The 21,514-nt window shown below is 43.8% G+C and overlaps 1 non-coding gene and 1 pseudogene across 1 annotated transcript; one reads left to right on the top strand and one right to left on the bottom strand.

Annotated features, from left to right (window-relative positions):
- Positions 1 to 2,001: 2,001 nt before the first annotated feature.
- On the bottom strand, positions 2,002 to 16,443 carry LOC118396029 (DNA polymerase subunit gamma-1-like; annotated as a pseudogene).
- A 1,050-nt stretch (positions 16,444 to 17,493) lies between these two features.
- On the top strand, positions 17,494 to 17,566 carry trnar-ucg (transfer RNA arginine (anticodon UCG)). Its single transcript has one exon. It is a non-coding gene; the product is annotated as a tRNA-Arg (tRNA).
- The last annotated feature ends 3,948 nt before the right edge of the window (positions 17,567 to 21,514 follow it).

Here is a 21,514-nt window from a genome sequence, read left to right as displayed (position 1 = left end):
TTTTTTTGTAGCCCATTTGTGTGTTCACTGCCAGTCAACACTACTTCCTTCTGGTATCAGTGTTTTTTTTCCTAGGGTTTTGAACAGCCAAAGCTGCTTTATACTGTTTCAAATCAAATTTATTTATATAGCCCTTCGTACATCAGCTGATATCTCAAAGTGCTGTACAGAAACCCAGCCTAAAACCCCAAACAGCAAGCAATGCAGGTGTAGAAGCACGGTGGCTAGGAAAAACTCCCTAGAAAGGCCAAAACCTAGGAAGAAACCTAGAGAGGAACCAGGCTATGAGGGGTGGCCAGTCCTCTTCTGGCTGTGCCGGGTGGAGATTATAACAGAACATGGCCAAGATGTTCAAATGTTCATAAATGACCAGCATGGTCGAATAATAATAAGGCAGAACAGTTGAAACTGGAGCAGCAGCACAGTCAGGTGAACTGGGGACAGCAAGGAGTCATCATGTCAGGTAGTCCTGGGGCACGGTCCTAGGGCTCAGGTCCTCCGAGAGAGAGAGAGAAAGAAAGAGAGAATTAGAGAGAGCATATGTGGGGTGGCCAGTCCTCTTCTGGCTGTGTCGGGTGGAGATTATAACAACATGGCCAAGATATTAAAATGTTCATAAATGACCAGCATGGTCGAATAATAGTAAGGCAGAACAGTTGAAACTGGAGCAGCAGCATGTCCAGGTGGACTGGGGACAGCAAGGAGTCATCATGTCAGGTAGTCCTGGGGCATGGTCCTAGGGCTCAGGTCAGTTGAAACTGGAGCAGCAGCATGGCCAGGTGGACTGGGGACAACAAGGAGTCATCATGTCAGGTAGTCCTGGGGCACGGTCCTAGGGCTCAGGTCCTCCGAGAGAGAGAAAGAAAGAAGGAGAGAATTAGAGAACGCGCACTTAGATTCACACAGGACACCGAATAGGACAGGAGAAGTACTCCAGATATAACAAACTGACCCTAGCCCCCCGACACAAACTACTGCAGCATAAATACTGGAGGCTGAGACAGGAGGGGTCAGGAGACACTGTGGCCCCATCCGAGGACACCCCCGGACAGGGCCAAACAGGAAGGATATAACCCCACCCACATTGCCAAAGCACAGCCCCCACACCACTAGAGGGATATCTTCAACCACCAACTTACCATCCTGAGACAAGGCTGAGTATAGCCCACAAAGATCTCCGCCACGGCACAACCCAAGGGGGGTAACATGGTTTGTAATGGCAACAAACGTCTTTATATACTGAATTAAAAGAAACATAACGTGTAGGTCCCATGTTTCATGAACTTCAATAAATTTTGCATGTGCACAAAAAGCTTATTTCTCTCAGATTTTGTGCATAAATTTGTTTACATCCCTGTTGGTGAGCATTTCTCCTTTGCCAAGATAATCCATCCTGCTTACAGGTGTGGCATATCAAGAAGCTGATTAAACTTCATGATCATTACAAAGGTGCACCATATGCTGGGGACAATAACAGGCCACTCTAAAATGTGCAGTTTTGTCACAACAATGCCACAGATGTCTCAAGTTTACAGGGAGCGTGCAATTGCCATGCTGCCTGCAGGAATGTCCACCAGAGAGCTGTTGCCAGAGAATTTAATGTTCATTTCTTTGTCACAATCTGCCTCCTATGTAATTTTAAAGAATTTGCCGATCACATGTAACCACGCCAATCGAGGACCTCCACATCCAGCTTCTTCACCTTAGGGATCGTCTGAGACCATCCACCCGGACAGCTGATGAAACGGAGTATTTCTGGAATAAAGCAATTTTGTGTGGAAAAGCTCATTCTGATTGGCTGACTCCCCAGTGGGTGGGCCTATGCCCTCCCAGGCCCACCCATGGCTGTGCCCCTGCCCAGTCATGTGAAGTCCATAGATTAGGGCGTAATTCATATATTCCAATTGACCGATGTCCTTATATGAACTGTAACTCAGTAAAATAGTTGAAATTGTTCCATGTTGCGTTTATATTTTTTGTTAAATATAGATCTGATTGCCATCACATGCACACTACAATATTACAACGCAAAGACTTTAAAGAATGAAGTACAATGATGATATACAAGACACCCTCTGGTAGGCAATATCTGCACTCCAGCCCTGTGGGGTTGGAGGGAGTCAGACAGTCCATGGTCATCTCCTTGCTCATACACTGGTCAATGTCCATGGCACTGAAGAAAGCCAATGACTGGGGCATGTCCGGCATACTCAGCGCATGGGCAAACATACACTTTTAAAGCACAACGATAAAAGATGGACGAACACAAGCAGCTTATTGAACAGACGTTTGAGACATGTAAAACGAGTAATTCACTGGCTATGAATGACAATAGTTTCAATTTTAACTTACAATTAGCTACATCCCAACCATTTAAATGACCACATGGTCATTTATGTATTATTTAGCCCGAAAAGACCATTGATGTTAGATCTTTTGCTAGGGTGACCTGGCAAGAAGTCAGCAGGAGACAGTGAATGAGCAGGTTGGTGATCTGCAGAGCCAGTGCTGCCCAGTAGCGGTCTTCACTGCGGACCAGGTAGCGCACCTCGTTGTGGATACTAATACAGGAAGCATCCGTCGATGTCATACTCCTCCATCAGTCAGCGTACGGCCACCAGCATAAGAGTGGGAGTAGTACACCGCCAAACACTGTACCACCCAGTTCACCCTGCTGGTGATGAACTGACACACACACATGTCAATATTTTCATCTACAACAAGTGTTTGTTTGAGTGTCAGACAGTGTGTCTTACAATTGAGTGTGTTACGTGTGTGTGTTATAATTATGTACATTTTATGTGCTTTTATGATTGTGTTTGCATAAGTTCTCCAGAACTCATCCTTCACGGTCTGCTGATCCTGCAGCCCGGGACAGGGGTGGCCGGCTGAGCTGAGTGGGCGATGTTCTCCAGGTTGTTGAACGTACCTCCAGACCACAAACACTGGCCTGCCACCTCCAACTTCCTCTTCCGAGAACTGCACACCCAAATAATGAGAGGGTGAGATAGAATGTGAAAGTGTGTGTTCCTAGCCAGATCTACATGGGTATCGAGGGGGGGAAGAGCTAGTGGTTCGATTGATTCAGGGTCAGTGTTTGTGAAGAACTTCAGTTCATACAAAGCTGACATTACTGCCCGGTTCAAAAATACACTACATCACCAAAAGTATGTGGACACCCCTTCAAATTAATGGATTTGGCTATTTCAGTCATACCCGTTGCTGACAGGTGGATAAAATTGAGCACACAGCCATGCAATCTCCAAAGACAAACATTGGCAGTAGAATGGCCTCAGCTGCCTTGTCCCGGACCTGCTGTTTTTGATTCTCTCTCTGTACCGCACCTACTGTCTCTAACTCTGAATGGTCGGATATGAAAAGCCAACTGACATTTAGTCCTGAGGTGCTGACCTGTTGCACCCTCTACAACCACTGTGATTATTATTATTTGACCCTGCTGGTCATCTATGAACGTTTGAACATCTTGGCCATGTACCGTTAGTCTCCACCCGGCACAGCCAGAAGAGGCCTGGCCACCCCTCAGGTCCTGGTTCCTCTCTAGGTTTCTTCCCATGTTCCTGCCTTTTCAGGGAGTTTTTCCTAGCCATCTGCATTACTTGCTGTTTGGGGTTTTAGGCTGGGTTTCTGTATAGCACTTTATGACATCGGCGGATGTAAAAAGGGCTTTATAAATACATTTGATTGATTCTCTTTCAACGTGACACCGTCATAGTTTGTAAAATTTCTGCCCTGCTAGAGCTTCCCCAGTTAACTGCCCCTTAGTTCCAGTGAAGGGAAATCTTAACGATACAGCATACAATGACATTCTAGGCGATTCTGTGCTTCCAACTTTGTGGCAACAAAAGTTGTTTCAGCATGACAATGCCCCCGTGCACAAAGCAAGGTCCATACATAAATCGTTTGTCGATATCGGTGTGGAAGAACTTGACTGGCCTGCATAGAGCCATGACCTCAACCCCATCAAACACCTTTGGGATGAATTAGAACACTGACTGCGAGCCAGGCCTAAACAGCTAACATCAGTGCCCGACCTCACTAATGCTCTTGTGGCTAAATGGAAGCCAGTCCCCGCAGCAATGTTCCAACATCTAATTAAAAGCCTTCCCACAAGAGTGGAGGCTGTTATAGCAGCAAAGGGGGGACCAACCCCATATTAATGCCCATGATTTTGGAATGAGATGTTCGACGAGCAAGTGTCAACATACACAACATGACCAAAAGTATCTCTAACCATTATACCTTTGTTTTTTTGCAGAACTTAAGGAACCTGATAATGATGATCATCGATCACTCATGAATTTCACTTTTTCTTCCTGTATTTGTCTGTATGTCCTTTGATTATGTGTTTTTATGTATGCCCAAAGCCGCAAACCACATTTCCCCATGGAGATAATGAAGTAATTAACTTATCAGGGGTTCCCAAACTTCTTCACTCATGGCCCCCTTCCAGCACTAGGGTACATCCCGCACCCCCATGCACAAACCACATGTATTTCTATGGCACAAGCACTGTTCATGCCAGAAACGGTTCATAATCCTCTTCTTGGTGGAGAGAACATTTAGCAAGTGTATAGCTTATTTCCTGCAATTCTACACATTTTGTCATGCGGTGCAGAGAACATTTTACAGTTTTAAAGCTCATTGTCTTGCAATTGTCGTGCCATTCATCCGCTGCTATCCCCTAATATTTCAGCATGATAATGCATAGCCCCATGTGGCAAGGATCTTTCCACAATTTCTGGAAGCTGAAAATGTACCAGTTCATCCATGGCCTACATACTCACCATGTCACTTATTGAGCATGTTTGGGATGCTCAGTTTGGCTTTCAATTACATTTTGCCATCTCTAATGTGTATTAATTTGATATTTGTGTGAGAAACATTACAACAAAATCTATGGGTTAAAAAAACCTAGCTAAAAAACAGCTGACATGGTTTAGATGATCATTTCTGACAAGTTATAAATAGTTATCTAAGGTCTGCAATGACTGTCATGACAAGAGCAAAACTGATGATGCACTACCCCATTTCGAAATTGCACCTTGTGCATTCTAATATTACAACTTTCAATAGCAAATTAAAAGCCAAACTGAGCATCCCAAACATGCTCAATGAGTGACATGGTGAGTATGTAGGCCATGGATGAACTGGTACATTTTCAGCTTCCAGAAATTGTGTAAAGATCCTTGCCACATGGGGCTATGCATTATCATGCTGAAATATTAGGGGATAGCAGCGGATGAATGGCACGACAATGGGCCTCAGGATCTCGTCACGGTGTCTCTGTACAAAATGCCATCGATAAAATGCAATTGTGTTCATTGTCCGTAGCTTATGACTGCCCATACCATAACCCCACCATGGGGCACTCTGTTCACAACGTTGACATCAGCAAACCGCTCATCCGCACAATGCCATCTGGCTGGTACAGTTGAAACCGGAATTCATCTGTGAAGAGCACACTTCTCCAGCATGCCAGTGGCCATCGAAGGTGAGCATTTGCTCACTGAAGTCAGTTAGGACGCCAAACAGCAGTCAGATCAAGACCCTGGTGAGGACGAAGAGCACGCAGACGAGCTTCCCAGAGGCGGTTTGAGAGTTTTTGCAGAAATTGTTGGCATGCTTATGTAACCCGTGTGAAATGGCTAACTAGTTAGCAGGGTGCGCACTAATAGCGTTTCAATCTGTGACGTCACTCGCTCTGAGACCTTGAAGGAGTTGTACCCCTTGCTCTGCAAGAGCCGCAGCTTTTGTGGAGCGATGTTGCAAGGGTGACTTGTCTATGTGTGCAGAACGTCCCTGGTTCGAGCCCAGGTAGTGGAAAAGAGAGGGACAGAAGCTATACTGTTAACTTACACATGGTCTGTGGTTGCGTGGCCAGTTGGACATACTGCCAAATTCTATAAAATTACGTGTGAGGCGGCTTATGGTACAGAACATTAAATTTGGCAACAGCGCTGGTGGACATTCCTGCAGTCAGCATGCCAACTGTACACTCCCTCAAAATTAGACATCTGTGGCATTGTGTTGTGTGACAACACTTTTTAGAGTGGCCTATTGTCCCCAGCACAAGGTCCACCTGTGTAATGATCATGCAGTTTAATCAGCATCTTGATATGCCACACCCATCAGGTGGATGGATTATCTTGACAAAGGAGAAATGCTCACTTACAGGGACGTAAACAAATTTGTGCACAAAATTGAGTGAAATAAGTTGTGCATTTGGAACATTTCTGGAATCTTTTATTTCAGCTCATGAAACCAACACTTAACATCTCGTGTTTATTACATTTGTTCAGTGTAGATGCATTTAAAGTGCTTAGATCAAAGTGTACACATCCAAAAGAGCAAGCAGAGATTACTTTATGACTTTCAAAGTATAGCTCTAAACTGCCATAATCTTAACTGTCCTGTACCCCTCTGATACTACACACTGGTAGTGGATGAGGTGAGTCACCCCCACCCTCATCCTTACAATCTGAAGCACTTTGATCACTAGGTCTGTGTCTGGAATGGTCAATTCTATTTCCAAGCGTGACATTTCGGACAAAGAGGGTCATCACTAACCAAATCCAATCCACCACTGTCCTTCCTGTACCTGCCTAGGCCCTTGATGAGGGCATACATCTGCAGGGTTGCTGGTGGCCCCCGGCTGGCTGAGGTTGAATTGCAGGCGCTTGGCAAAGGGCTGCCCGGCTCCGTAGATGTGCCTGTAGTTGAAGCCCTTGGCATGCTCGCGGCTGATGGCCACCATGTCGGTGGTGCGACTGTAGAGGTCAGTGCCCTGGCTCTTCTTGTCAAGCAGGGTCATCCAGCCGAACACTGCAGCATGGACATACAGTAACATGAACTGGCTACATTTATTATTGTTAATGGATTTCTCAAATATCCAGCCAGATATGCCACCTTTTGTAACATGTATATTGTGTAAAAAATATATATGTGACACAAAATGCAAACAGACACAAATATTCTGACTGGAAATGTTTTGTAACATGAGTTCCCCATTATTAGATTGCCTACTTTCTTGGGCGCTTGCATAATCATTGTTTGGAAGTTGTCAGAAACTCAGATTTCTGATGATTCTCATAACAAAATGAATGCTGCATCAAGCTGAGTATCAGTGCCAGGAGTGAGGTCTCACCGTGTATGCCAGCGAAGTGGGCCTCTCCCAGGCCGGTTAGCAATCCACAGCGCCTGGCAGTCCACATCCATCCCACCAGGTGGTACCCAGGGGGCTCCTGTATCATGGCCTTCAGCTCACTGCTCACAATCCCGCTGCACAGACAGCACGCAAAGGCTATGTCAGTGGTTCCATTAAAAATCTGTATTGACCAGTCCACTTCCACCCCCCCATATGTTTTTCTCTATTATTCTCTTACCTGAGTGTTGCTGGCAGTCAGCCATGTTGGTTCCTCAGCCCTACAGGTGATGGTTCCTGCAGTGAAGACCTGGGGCAGATGGCGCCATACTGCCCCTCCTCATGCCTGCTGAAAGTGCGATGGAGCTCCCATTGCCTCAGCCACACCACCTTACTTTAACCCTGTAGGAGCAGTCATTTCAGATAGTTTATTGTGTATGATCATTAGCAATGTAAATGCAGTATGTCTTCAACCATTGTTCTCTATTAAATCAATGTAATTCCTATTTATGAGGTCATTCTTACATGCAACTGTCCACATACAGTGGAGCCTAGGTGTTTCTGAGTGTTCCTCCAGAAGGAGATCTTGTTGATCTCTAAAACCCGGGTGGCGTTGGTGCCCCCCTGTCCTGCCCTCAGGGTCCCGTCCTCCATCTTGGACAGAAAGTCATTGGAGAAGGGGCCGCCCATGTTGTTGTCGTTTCCATCCTGTAGCCAAAACAGTCTCAAGCATTTATGAGTGCAACAGCACCTCTTCAACCTCAGGAGGCTGAAGAAATTCAGCTTGGCCCCTAAGACCCTCAAACTTTTACAGATACACAATTGAAAGCATCACCGCCTGGTACGGCAACTGCACCGCCAGCAATCGCAGGGCTCTCCACACTGCCTGCCCTCCAGGACACCTACAGCACCTGATGTCACAGGAAGGCCAAAAATATTATCAAGGAAATCAACCACCCGCTATCATCCAGAAGGCGAGGTCAGTACAGGTGCACCAAAGGTGGTACCGAGAGGCTGAAAGACTTCTATCACAAGGCCATCAGACTGTTAAATAGCCATCACTAGCCGGCTACCACCCGGTTACTCAACCCTAAAGATCCTTGCGGTAACAATTAGTGTAGCGGCGGACTATAGAGAGAGCAGTGTTTCCCAAAAATACACAATTTCATTGTAGCCCTGGACAAACTCATTGATGGCTTGATGATTAGTTAAGGTGTGCTTGTCCAGGGTTACAATACAAATGTGTACTGTTGGGGGTACTCAAGGACCAGGGTTGGGAACCACTGAGATAGAGGGTGCACTTACCACAAGAATCAAGCAATGTAAAAGAGAGGTGTGCCCTCGTCCCATCGATATGGAGAGGACACTTCACCTCATTTCTCTTGGTCCTTGTCACGCTGCCGCCATTCTCCTCTGACACTCTCAAGGTGACTCAACTCCACCTACAGGTCAGCACAGGAAAGACAACCACCTGTTGAACTATTTGACAGAAGAGCATATTTGATATTTGCACAGATTTCCTAATTGATATGGGCAGCTCATTTTCTGTGTGTACTTCTTTATTACACAGTTATCATTGTGTTTATCACAGTTATCATTGTGTATTACACAGTTATCATGTATTAAAAATGGTCATCCAGGAGATGTCATGAAGACAGACCAATCCTGTGTGCGACAGGGTTTTACCGTCTGCCACAGTGAGCTGTCGGTCAGAATGAGGTCATCAGAGAGGCAGTTATCCAAACACCTAGACTGCGCCTTACCTTTCTGCTCACAGTAGAGTCGTGGCCAAAAGTTAATTTTCACAGTCTGCTGCCTGTTTGTATGATGGCAATTTGCATATACGCCAGAATGTTATGAAGAGTAATCAGATGAATTGCAAAGTCACTCTTTGCCATGCAAATTAACTGAATCCACAAAAAAACATTTCCACTGCATTTCAGCCCTGCCACAAAAGGACCAGCTGACATCATGTCAGTGATTCTCTCGTTAACACAGGGGTGAGTGTTGACGAGGACAAGTCTGGAGATCACTCTGTTCGAATAACAAGTCTTCCAGTCTGTTCGAATAACAGACAGGAAGCTTCAAAAGGAGGGTGGTGCTTGGAATCATTGTTCTTCCTCGGTCAACCATGGTTACCTGCAAGGAAACACGTGCCGTCATCATTGCTTTGCACAAAAAGGGCTTCACAGGCAAGGATATTACTGCCAATAAGATTGCACCTAAATCAACCATTTATCGGATCATCAAGAACTTCAAGGAGAGCGGTTCAATTGTTGTAAAGAAGGCTACAGGGCGCCCAAGAAATTCCAGCAAGCGCCAGGACCGTCTCCTAAAGTTGATTCAACTGTGGGATCGGGGCACCACCAGTACAGAGCTTGCTCAGGAATGGCAGCAGGCAGGTGTGAGTGCATCTGCACGCACAGTGAGGCGAAGACTTTTGGAGGATGGCCTGGTGTCAAGAAGGGCAGCAAAGAAGCCACTTCTCTCCAGGCAAAACACCAGGGACAGACTGATATTCTGCAAAAGGTACAGGGATTGGACTGCTGAGGACTGGGGTAAAGTCATTTTCTCTGATGAATCTCCTTTCCGATGTTTTGGGGCATCCGTAAAAAAAAAAGCTTGTCCAGAGAAGACAAGGTGAGCGCTACCATCAGTCCTGTGTTATGCCAAAGGTAAAGCATCCTGAGACCATTCATGTGTGGGGTTGCTTCTCAGCCAAGGGAGTGGGCTCACTCACAATTTTTCTTAAGAACACAGCCATGAATAAAGAATGGTACCAACACATCCTCTGAGAGCAACTTTTCCCAACCATTCAGGAACAGTTTGGTGATGAACAATGCCCTTTCGAGTGTAACAGTATAACTTTAGTCTGTCCCTTCGCTGGGCTCAAACCAGGGACCCTCTGCACACATCAACAACAGTCACCCACAAAGCATCGTTACCCATCGCTCCACGAAAGCCGCGGACCTTGCAGAGCAAGGGGAACCACTACTTCAAGGTCTCAGAGCAAGTGACGTCACCGATTGAAACGCTATTAGCGCACACCACCACTAACTAGCTAGCCATTTCACATCCATTACACGAGCATGAAGAGCACCTTGCCATAAGGCAAAAGTGGCTCGGAGAACAAAACATCAATATTTTGGGTCCATGGCCAGGAAACTACCCAGACCTAAATCCCATTGAGAACTTGTGGTCAATCCTCAAGAGGCGGGTGGACAAACAAAAACCCACAAATTCGGACAAACTCCAAGCATAGATTATGCAAGAATGGGCTGCCATCAGTCAGGATGTGGCCCAGAAGTTAATGTCATTCTCACGACTGTACACACTCTCGATGGCCCTACAAGTCACAGCAACACACACACTTCCTCTGGTGGATGCACGTATAGTACACCCAGTGATGTACTGCTAAAAAAAAGTTGACTGATTAATTAAAACTAATTCAGTCAGTAATGCACTTATTGGCTCATTGACTCATCCCCGTGCTACCTTTGTCTTTTGTCTCCATTTCCCCTGGTGCCCGTGTCCCTGAGCTGTTTGATGTTCTCTGACCTACCGATGGGGTACACAGGCTCCGTGGCATCCTCCCCCTGGGGCTCCATCATGTTGTCCCTGCAGCCAGGCATCAGGTAGCCCCATGAAAAATTAAAGGAGAGCCGCACTCTTGGAGCTCAAATGCAATAATTGAACGACCTAATAACCAAAGTTTCAACAGACAAGCTGTCTTCATCAGGGTATAATGATGAACACTGTGGAGTGACTAGTTTATATAGTGTCAAAGGACACAAACAGGTGTCTGTAATCATAGCTGGGTGTGGCCTGATATCATTGGTTAATTCTCAGATATAAAAATAACATACCAAAAACATGAATGGATAGCATACGATCATAGATCAGATTTGGCTACAGAGGCCTACAAACATTTACAATGAACAGCAAAATCACAATAATCACAAGAATGGCTTCAGATCAAAGTCTACGTCGAGGCCGAAGGGAAAAAGGGTCTTTAAATTAAAGATCCAGGCAGCCTCTCGTTTTAAACAATAAATGGTTGAGGTCACCCCCTCTCCCAAGGAGGGTTACATGTTCGATGCCGATATAATGAAGGGACTAAATCGAGTGGTTTGCTTCGCAGCTGTGTAAGTTGAGTTTTTGCACCTAATGGTGCTACGATGCGCTGAGATTCGTATTTTTAATTTGCGCTTTGTTTTACCCACATTATTTTTACCACAAGAACAAGTTATAAGATAAATAACTGCCTTAGTGGAGCACGTGATAACACCTTTGATTGGGATCTGTTTCCGTTTGGGGGTGTTTGAAGGATCTACATTTATAAGTGCCATTGCATTGAGCGCAGCCATTACACTTGTAGTTTCCATCTGGTAGGGGCCCAAATATACATTGTGCAGGGATATCTTGGGGTGGTCAATCAGTTTACCAATTGAGTAAAGAAATAGCTAGAGTGGTATCTTTGATGACAGTTGTGTTTGTGATGCTAACGTTAGCTCACGAATGTGAGGATGTCTGAGTTGGATAGCGTGCACTGCAGCACAACGGGAAGCTGTGAACCGAATGATTTGATTACTGCTGGCAGTGATTAGACTGTGCCAGGCAGTGGTCCCGTGTGCGCAGAGTTTAAATCAAAACCCAACTCTCATGTAAATTGTGACATCCTCAGTTACAAAGATGTCATAAAATACAGTTTTTGAATATACTGACTTTGTGACCAAAATTATTAACTTTGTAGTCAATTTTGCCACTAGAATAAATGTTTAACTCATATCGATGCCACACAGGCCATTTTCAACCAGAGACGTTGTTTTTTCGGTTCAGTCGCTATTTAATGCTTTGGTTTGGCCATATATTTTCATCCTGACAACCTTAGAAAACAATTGTAGACCTCCACAAGTCTGGTTCATTATTGGGAGCAATTTCCAAACGCCTGAAGGTACCATGTTCATCTGTACAAACAATAGTATGCAAGTATAAACACCATGGGACCACGCAGCCGTCATACCGCTCAGGAAGGAAACGCGTTCTGTCTTCTAGAGATGAATGTACTTTGGTGCGAAAAGTTTCAAATCAATCCCAGAACAACAGCAAAGGAACTTCTGAAGATGCTGGAGGAAACAGGAACAAAAGTATCTATATCCACAGTAACGAGTCCTATATCGACATAAACTGAAAGGCCAACTGCACTTGGGAACAAAGATCGTACTTTTTGGAGAAATGTCCTCTGGTCTGATGAAACACAAATAGTACTGTTTGGCCATAATGACCATTGTTATGATTGGAGGAAAAAGGGGGATGCTTGCAAGCCGAAGAACACCATCCTAACCGTGAAGCACGGGGTGGCAGCATCATGTTGTGGGGGTGCTTTGCTGCAGGAGGGACTGGTGCACTTCACAAAATAGATGGCATCAAAGGGAAGGAAAATTATGTGAATATATTGAAGCAACATCTCAAGACATTTTTTATTTATTTATTTTATTTCACCTTTATTTAACCAGGTAGGCTAGTTGAGAACAAGTTCTCATTTGCAACTGCGACCTGGCCAAGATAAAAGCAAAGCAGTGTGAACAGACAACACAGAGTTACACATGGAGTAAAGAATTAACAAGTCAATAACACAGTAGACAAAAAAGAGAGTCTATATACATTGTGTGCAAAAGGCATGAGGAGGTAGGCGAATAATTACAATTTTGAAGATTAACACTGGAGTGATAAATGATCAGATGGTCATGTACAGGTAGAGATATTGGTGTGCAAAAGAACAGAAAATTAAATAAATAAAAACAGTATGGGTATGAGGTAGGTAAAATTGGGTGGGCTATTTACCGATAGACAATGTACAGCTGCAGGTTAGCTGCTCAGATAGCAGATGTTTGAAATTGGTGAGGGAGATAAAAGTCTCCAACTTCAGCGATTTTTGCAATTTGTTCAGTCAGGAAGTTAAAGCTTGGTCGCAAATGGGTCTTCCAAATGGACAATGACCCCAAGCATACTTCCAAAATTGTGGCAAAATGGCTTAAGGTCAACAAAGTCAAGGTATTGGAGTGGCCATCACAAAGCCCTGACCTCAATCCTATAGAATATTTGTGGGCAGAACGGAAAAAGTGTGTGCAAGCAAGGAGGCCTACAAACCTGAGTCAGTTACACCAGCTCTGTCAGGAGGAATGTTTTGTTTGGTCAGGGTGTAATCTGAGTGGACATTCTATGTTGTGTGTCTAGTTTGTCTATTTCTATGTTTGGCCTGATATGGTTCTCAATCAGAGGCAGGTGTTAGTCATTGTCTCTGATTGGGAACCATATTTAGGTAGCCTGTTTTGTGTTGGGTTTTGTGGGTGATTGTTCCTGTCTTTGTGTTTGTTGCACCAGATAGGGATGTTTTGGTTTTTCACGTTTCTTATTTTGTATTATACATTGTTCAAGTTATCATCATAAAGATGTATAAAAATAACCACGATGCGTTTTGGTCCGCCTCTCCTTCCCAGGAAGAATCCTGTTACAATCTGTCTGCTATTATTGACATTTCACATTCTTAAAATAAAGTGGTGATCCTAACTGACCTAAGACAGGGAATTCTTACTAGGATTAAATGTCAGGAATTGTGAAAAACTTAGTTTAAATGTATTTGGCTAAGGTGTATGTAAACTTCTGACTTCAGCTGTACATATTAACGCCCATGATTTTGGAATAAGATGTTTGACGAACAGGTGTCCACATAGTTTTGGTAATGTAGTCTATGTCACAAGCACTCACCACTAACTAGCTAAACTCAGCAAAAAAAGAAACGTCCTCTGTCAACTGCGTTTTATTTTCAGCAAACTTAACATGTGTAAATATTTGTATGAACATAAGATTCAACAACTGAGACATAAACTGGACAAGTTCCATAGACATGTGACTAACAGAAATGGAATAATGTGTCCCTGAACAAAGGGGGGGGGGGGTTAAAATGAAAAGTAACAGTCAGTATCTGGTGTGGCCACCAGCTGCATTAAGTACTGCAGTGCATCTCCTCCTCATGGACTGCACCAGATTTGCCAGTTCTTGCTGTGAGATGTTACCCCACTCTTCCACCAAGGCCAATATAGACATACAAACACAACAACAACATTCAAAACCATTTATTAACCATTGAGTTTATTTTGTAACTTCGGACTCGTGAAGGAAATCAAGGGAGCCAATCAAGGGAAGGAGAGCTGTGGAACGAACTTGTTAACTGATAGATAGGCAACAGGAACATTTCTACAAGTATGGAACCATTGCAAATCAATCGTTTTCTGTGTACTTCTACTAATCGTGAGGCTAGATGACCGATAGTACTGATCATGGGTCCTTCCTCCCGCCAAGGCCGACCCACTTTCTTCATGTGTTCTTTGACCTCCTGGAGGCCCCACTTCTTGCCGTGCTTGTTGGCCATCCACAGCGTGAGCTGGAACCCAGTCAGACCAGAGATGGCCATGTGGAGACTCATTGCGTCCAGGAAACTAGCCCGAGAACCCTGTGGGACAGAGAACATATACAGAGACTGGTTCAATCCAAGGCAGCTACCTGCTGCCTACCTGTTTCCACTGGAAGCATCGTTGAGGATTGGGAAACAGCATAGAGATTGATAAAGGGCTTTCGTATCTGTATTTTTTAAAGCTGCATTGTTGGTTAGGGGCTCTTAAGTAAGCATTTCACTGTAAGGTCTACACACCTGTTCTTCTCAGCGCATGTGACTAATCAGATTTGATTTTTAGTGGCCAAAGGGCAGTATTATCATGGGCAGTGCCATTGAGAGCTTCCACCATTTTAATGTAGTCAACTGTGTTGGACATCCAACTTCATTGTCTGATCCCTCCTGGTTAGCCTGTTGGAGTCATGTCCAACCGGGGGATCAGCCAATAGTGAAGAAGAAAATGTACTACTTCAAAATTGAGATAGCCTCAATGGCGTTGGCACAGATACAAATATGAGTCCTCTATCTCTATGAGAAACAGCCAGACGAAAGACAGAGCATGAGCCACTCCAAAGACCCCAATCAATGCCTGATTCAAACTATTGGGCCTAACCGAGCCAAGTCTGTCATTTCTGGGCTTGCCTGGGGAAAATAAAATATCAGAGCCAGCACAGTAGGGTTCCATTCGGCCCTATAGTGTGAATACAGCATAAATTACTGTTAATTACACTAAATAGTGATGAAGTACACCTCAAAACGGGCCCCCGGAACCCTGTGAACTTTCAGCAGGTACTGCTCCTTGATGTAAGATCTGTCAAAGCTAACATTGTGGTCCACAATCAGTTTCTCCCTCCGCTGGCCCCCCGGGGGGGCGGATAAAGTTGTCCGGGTCTCCAAGGGGATGAGGTCAGCAGGCATCAGCTGGCTGGATCAGGAGTATCTCTCCTCTATCAGACGCTTGCTGGACCACGAGTACCTGTCAGGAAACAGAATGATAGAATACAGAGTATTCAGTGAAACTGCAATCCACTCTGGCTCAGAATAAATAGTCCTTGTTAAATAACTGTAATCATTCCTGCCCAGTCCCAACACAATATTATACACCATCTATTAACCTCACTACAAAAGCCTTTCAGTATTTTTGACATTTACAAATTATTTTTACACTTACAGATCATTTTACAGTTACAAATACCTAGAAGTGTTATAAACTGTCCTGTACTGAAATAAAGTAGTATTTTTCCTCCAGTGTAAAACCCTCCCTCCCACAGTAGAGGGTCTTGGTCCTCTCTTTCAGTCTCACCAGGCAGTGGTAGACACGGCCACAGCCAGTGTGGCCTGCCTCGTCTGGGAAATCCACCCGTCTGGCCTCCCCATCCGGCCTGTAGCGCATCCAGCTCACCTCCCACATCAGGTCCTGGGGCATGGGCGGCAGCGGAGCCTGCTGAAGCTTGCTGGCAACCTCCAGGTAGGGTAGGCTCTGCTTTTGGGCCAGCAGGCGGAAGTGGCCGTCGATGTCCTTCCCTTCCATGTGGGGCAGCTGGAGCTTCATGCCAGGGAGCAGAGACCTCTTTCCCCACAGCTGGTGCCTCTGCAGGTGCCTGATACTCCACTTCACCTTCTCGTCCTTGTACCCCTGCTACGCGCCGCGGAAGATCTGCTTCTGATGGTTTTGGGACAGCATCTCCAGGACACCTACACCACCCGATGTCACAGGAAAGCCATAAAGATCATCAAGGACAAAAACCACCCGAGCCACTGCCTGTTCACCCCGCTATCATCCAGAAGGCCAGGTCAGTACAGGTGCATCAAAGCTGGGACCGAGAGACTGAAAAACAGCTTCTATCTCAAGGCCATCAGACTGTTAAACAGCCACCACTAACATTGAGTGGCTGCTGCCAACACACTGACTCAACTCCAGCCACTTTAATAATGGGAATTGATGGGAAATTATGCAAAATATATCACTAGCCACTTTAAACAATGCTACCTAATATAATGTTTACATACCCTACATTATTCATAAGAGCGTCTGCTAAATGACTTAAATGTAAATGTAAATATACGTATATACTGTACTCTATATCATCTACTGCATCTTCGTGTAATACATGTATCACTAGCCACTTTAACTATGCCACTTTGTTTACATACTCATATAATATGTATATACTGTACTCGACACCACCTACTGTATCTTGCCTATGCCGCTCTGTACCATCACTCATTCATATATCTTTATGTACATATTCTTTATCCCCTTACACTGTGTATAAGACAGTAGTTTTGGAATTGTTAGTTAGATTACTTGTTGGTTATTACTGCATTGTCGGAACTAGAAGCACAAGCATTTCGCTACACTCGCATTAACATCTGCTAACCATGTGTATGTGACAAATAAAATTTGATTTGATTTGATTTTGATTTGATAAAATAATCAATAAACATTAAATGTAATATTAAGATCATCAACATGAAAACATGATGATTCTTAAATAGGCCTATTTTAGAAAACTGCTATAACTACAAGCGGCATTGCAGAGAATGGTCAGAGCATTCTGTTTACAACAGAATAAAAATATCCCTAAAATTCCTAGCCAACGTTTTGCAATCCTCAACTCGCATCAATGTGACACATATAAACAATGTTAATCGGGATTTCCAGGCATGGATTGTGAAACATTGCAGCAGACCAGGTATCTAGCGATATCCAGTGGCAGGGATGACCTCCCCTTGCGGAAGTGTGTAAAATAAAGCGAATGTTTTGCAAAGTACATGGCCAGTATTTGACGAAAATACGGTACATAAATAAATTAGTCACTGGCTAAAACTAATAATATTATCGAATATTATCGCGTGTTTTCATCAACTGTTTGACGGCCTCGTGGCCTAATGGATAAGGCGTCTGACTTCGAATCAGAAGATTGCAGGTTCGAGTCCTGCCGGGGTCGGCTTTTTGGGAAATGATTGACGGATAATGGACCTTAACATGCACGGCTTGCTTCGTCAGTCAATGTGATGATCACGGATACAATAATACAACAGGCTATATAGTATGGGAATCAACGATATGTTCGTCTCTTAGTTATTCCTGAATAGAAAAATCAATCTCTTGATGACATTCTGTGCACTTCATGCTCTTTGCAAAGTAAACTTGCTGGGCTATTCAATTGATTTGGCCTTTATCCTTAACCAAGGTATGATTTAAAAAATGTAAAAAATTCTTATGGAAAACCATCGCTAGGGGTCAGTCTGTCCATTCAAACTGAAAATAAATCTCCCATTACCCTCTGCATGAAGGAAGGCACACATCAATAACAAAATCTCAGAACGAATTAGATAGGCCGATATTCATTACAACGTCATGATGGTGATAGGCCCAGTAGAATGACCTTACGTTTATTATATGTCAATTTCTCGTGGCATAAATTTGTATTCAGCTATTTGGACTACATTTGGGCATGTTGTAGGACATTTTTTTCATAATTTCTGTCAAATGTAAGCCTACATAAAAAAAATTAAATGCATTCAAATGTTGCCACTGTGGTGCAAAGGGAGTGGAATGCGTGGACACCAGTAGGTCACAGTCTTGTAGCTCTGGTAGGGTCACCGGCAAGAACTTGGCCACTGCCCTGCTCCATGTGCTTTGTTATAGCTGGGTCAGCTGACAGTGTCACGACCGATGAGCATACATCAGTGGGGCTAGCTAGCAACAATGACAAGAAACTGCCTGCCATGTGTTGAATCATAAGTGGCTCGTTTGATCTTGTTCTTGATACCAAGTCTTGTTTTGAGGTGTTTTGACTGCCAAGTCTATGGCTAAAATGTGCTAGCTAACCAACAACTGTAACGATGTATTTGAGAGAAATGTGTGCATTGTGCAACTTTGTTTTCAATAAACATTGGAGACAAAATATAGCTTAAATGTCAACAATCTGAAAAGGGGGTTATCAAGGCACAAGGCGAGACCCAGATGCAGACACAGGAGGCAGATGGTTGGAGTCTTACAATGTTTAATAATCCAAAGGGGTAGGCAAGAGAATGGTCGTAGACCGGCAAAAAGGTCCAAACCACATCAGAGTCCAGAAACAGGCAAGGGAGGACTAGAAAAAGGAGATTAGGATAAGGAGTACGGGAAAAACACGCTGGTTGACTTGACAAAACATACAAGATGAACTGGCACAGAGAGACAGGAAACAGGGATATATACACTGGGGAAAATAAGCAATACCTGGAGGGAGTGGAGACAATCACAGGAGCAGGTGAAACAGATCAGGGCGTGACAGGGGGTAGCTGCATCCCAATATGGCGATTGGAGTATGAGCGAGTGGGTGTGTTGAAAGGAAATTAGTGGGCGTGTGGAAAGGAATGGGTGTGTCAAAAGTGCTCTGCTATACTTTTGCCGGTTTTGATTGAGCTGTGTTTTTTGGGGGTCACTCAACTAGGACGTTGTACCGATTTTTGTACACCAGTAATGCCCATTTGATGTAGACTTCAGTTAGAAGAACAGTTTGGGCTGACCGAGTTTGAAGTGGAGGGAGTACAGGGCTTAGCATGTCTCGCAAGGAGGCTAAAAAGAGATTTTGTCTTGGAAAATTAATATTTTCAGAAGGAGGCGATAATTGTTTAAGGAAGGAGAAAGTAGCCACGCTTTGCCTTCATGACAGATTTGCACAGTCTTGGCATTCTCTCAACCAGCTTCCTGAAATACATTTAAATTAACAGGTGTGCCTTGTTAAAAGTTAATTTGTGGAATTTCTTTCCTTCTTAATGTGTTTGAGCCAATGAGTTGTGTTGTGACAAGGTAGGGGTGGTATACAGAAGATTTGGTACATCATATGGCAAGTCCATAATATGGCAAGAACAGCTCAAATAAGCAAAGACAAACGACAGTCCATCATTACTTTAAGACGTGAAGGTTAGTCAATGAGGAAAATGTCAAGAACTGTGAAAGTTTCTTCAAGTGCAGTTGGAAAAACCATCAAGCGCTATGATGGAACTGGCTCTCATGAGGACTCCCACGGGAAAGGAAGACCCAGAGTTACCTCTGCTGCAGAGGATACGTTCGTTAGAGTTAACTGCACCTCAGATTGCAGTCCAAATAAATGCTTCATAGAGTTCAAGTGACAGGCACATCTCAACATCAACTGTTCAGAGGAGACTGCGTGAATCAGGCCTTCCATGATTTAATTGCTGCAAATAAGCCACTACTAAAGGACACCAATAATAAGAAGAGACTTGCTTGGGGGCAAGAAACATGAGCAATGGACATTAGACCAGTGGAAATCTATCCTTTGGTCTGAAGAGTCCAAATTTGAGATTTTAGTTCCAACCGCCATGTCTTTGTGAGTGTAGTTCCCACCGTGAAGCATGGAGGAGTAGGTGTGATGGTGTGGGGGTGCTTTGCTGGTGACACTGTCTGTGATTTATTTAGAATTCAAGACACACTTAACTAGCATGGCTACAGCAGCATTCTGCAGCAATACGCCATCCCATCTGGTAGGTATTTAGTGGGACTATCTTTTTTTTCCAAAAGGACAATGACCCAGCACACTTCCAGGCTTTGCAAGGGCTGTTTGACCAAGGAGAGTGATGTGGTGCTGCATCAGATGACCTGGTCTCCACAATCACCTGACCTTCACCCAATTGAGATGGTTTGGGATGAGTTGGATCGCAGAGTGAAGGAAAAGCAGCCAGCATATGTGGGAACTCCTTCAAGACTGTTAGAAAAGCATTCCAGGTGAAGCTGGTTGAGAGAATGCCAAGCGTGTGCAAAGCTGTCATTTAGGCAAAGGGTGGCTACTTTGAAGAATCTGAAATCTAAAATATATTTTGATTTGTTTAACACTTTTTTGGTTACTACATGATTTCATATGTGTTATTTCATAGTTTTGATGTCTTCACTATTATTCTATAATGTAGAAAATAGTCCAAATAAATAAAAACCCTTGAATGAGTAGGTGTGTCCAATTTTTAACTAGAGTACTGTATGTTTCAGTAAGATTGGCTTCTTAGTCTCCCGATGTTGCGCCTCTGGGTGTAGAAGCTCTGATAATAGTGCTCAATTTTGCCCCTAGTGGCCAGTTTTGAAGGCATTTCCTGACGTCCTCAGGACATTACATTTACATTTACATTTAAGTCATTTAGCAGACGCTCTTATCCAGAGCGACTTACAAATTGGTGCACATTCACCTTATGACATCCAGTGGAACAGCCACTTTACAATAGTGCATCTAAATCTTTTAAGGGGGGGGGGGTGAGAAGGATTACTTTATCCATGGACATGGATAGACATCCAATTTTGACGTCAATCTTGAACCACCTGGCTGATTGGCTATACAGTTAAACCATGCAAGGTGGTTAACTGTAGGCTACACATGCTCACAGTTTTTTTTGGTGAGATAGACAGTCATGTCCCTTTTGACAGGAAACTAATATCCAAGCTCGAACAGTTATTTGGACAAAGCCATTCGCAAAACATCACTCATATAGGCTGTTTCAACGCGCATTAGTCATCTATTTAATTGGAAAGTTTATAGGGACATATATTCAACGTACACCACAATAAGTGTTGTTTGTGTTCACAAACAAAATAAACACCAGAACATTGGACCAACTACTGAGAGAAAAGTCATAATTTCATTCATGGCAGATTAGTCCAATGGAAAAATAAAGTCTGAGTTCAAATTCCACCAATTCAAATAATATAATGGCTTCGAACGTCAGGGAATCAAATTAAATTTACATTTAAATATAAACTCCCATATAGGAATTGAGTCATCATTCAGCCATAGATCAGTTAGAATTTAATGTTACTGAATTAGGCTACTATAACATTAATCAATCACCTACGTGTACGTTGCCATATTGTAATCAATGTTGCTGGATGAAAAATCGCC

Source organism: Oncorhynchus keta, chromosome 17 (genome assembly GCF_023373465.1).
Source record: "Oncorhynchus keta strain PuntledgeMale-10-30-2019 chromosome 17, Oket_V2, whole genome shotgun sequence".
Classification (NCBI taxonomy): Eukaryota; Metazoa; Chordata; class Actinopteri; order Salmoniformes; family Salmonidae; genus Oncorhynchus; species Oncorhynchus keta.
Note: the sequence above shows the minus strand (reverse complement) of the source record. Positions and strands in the feature narration are given on the sequence as shown.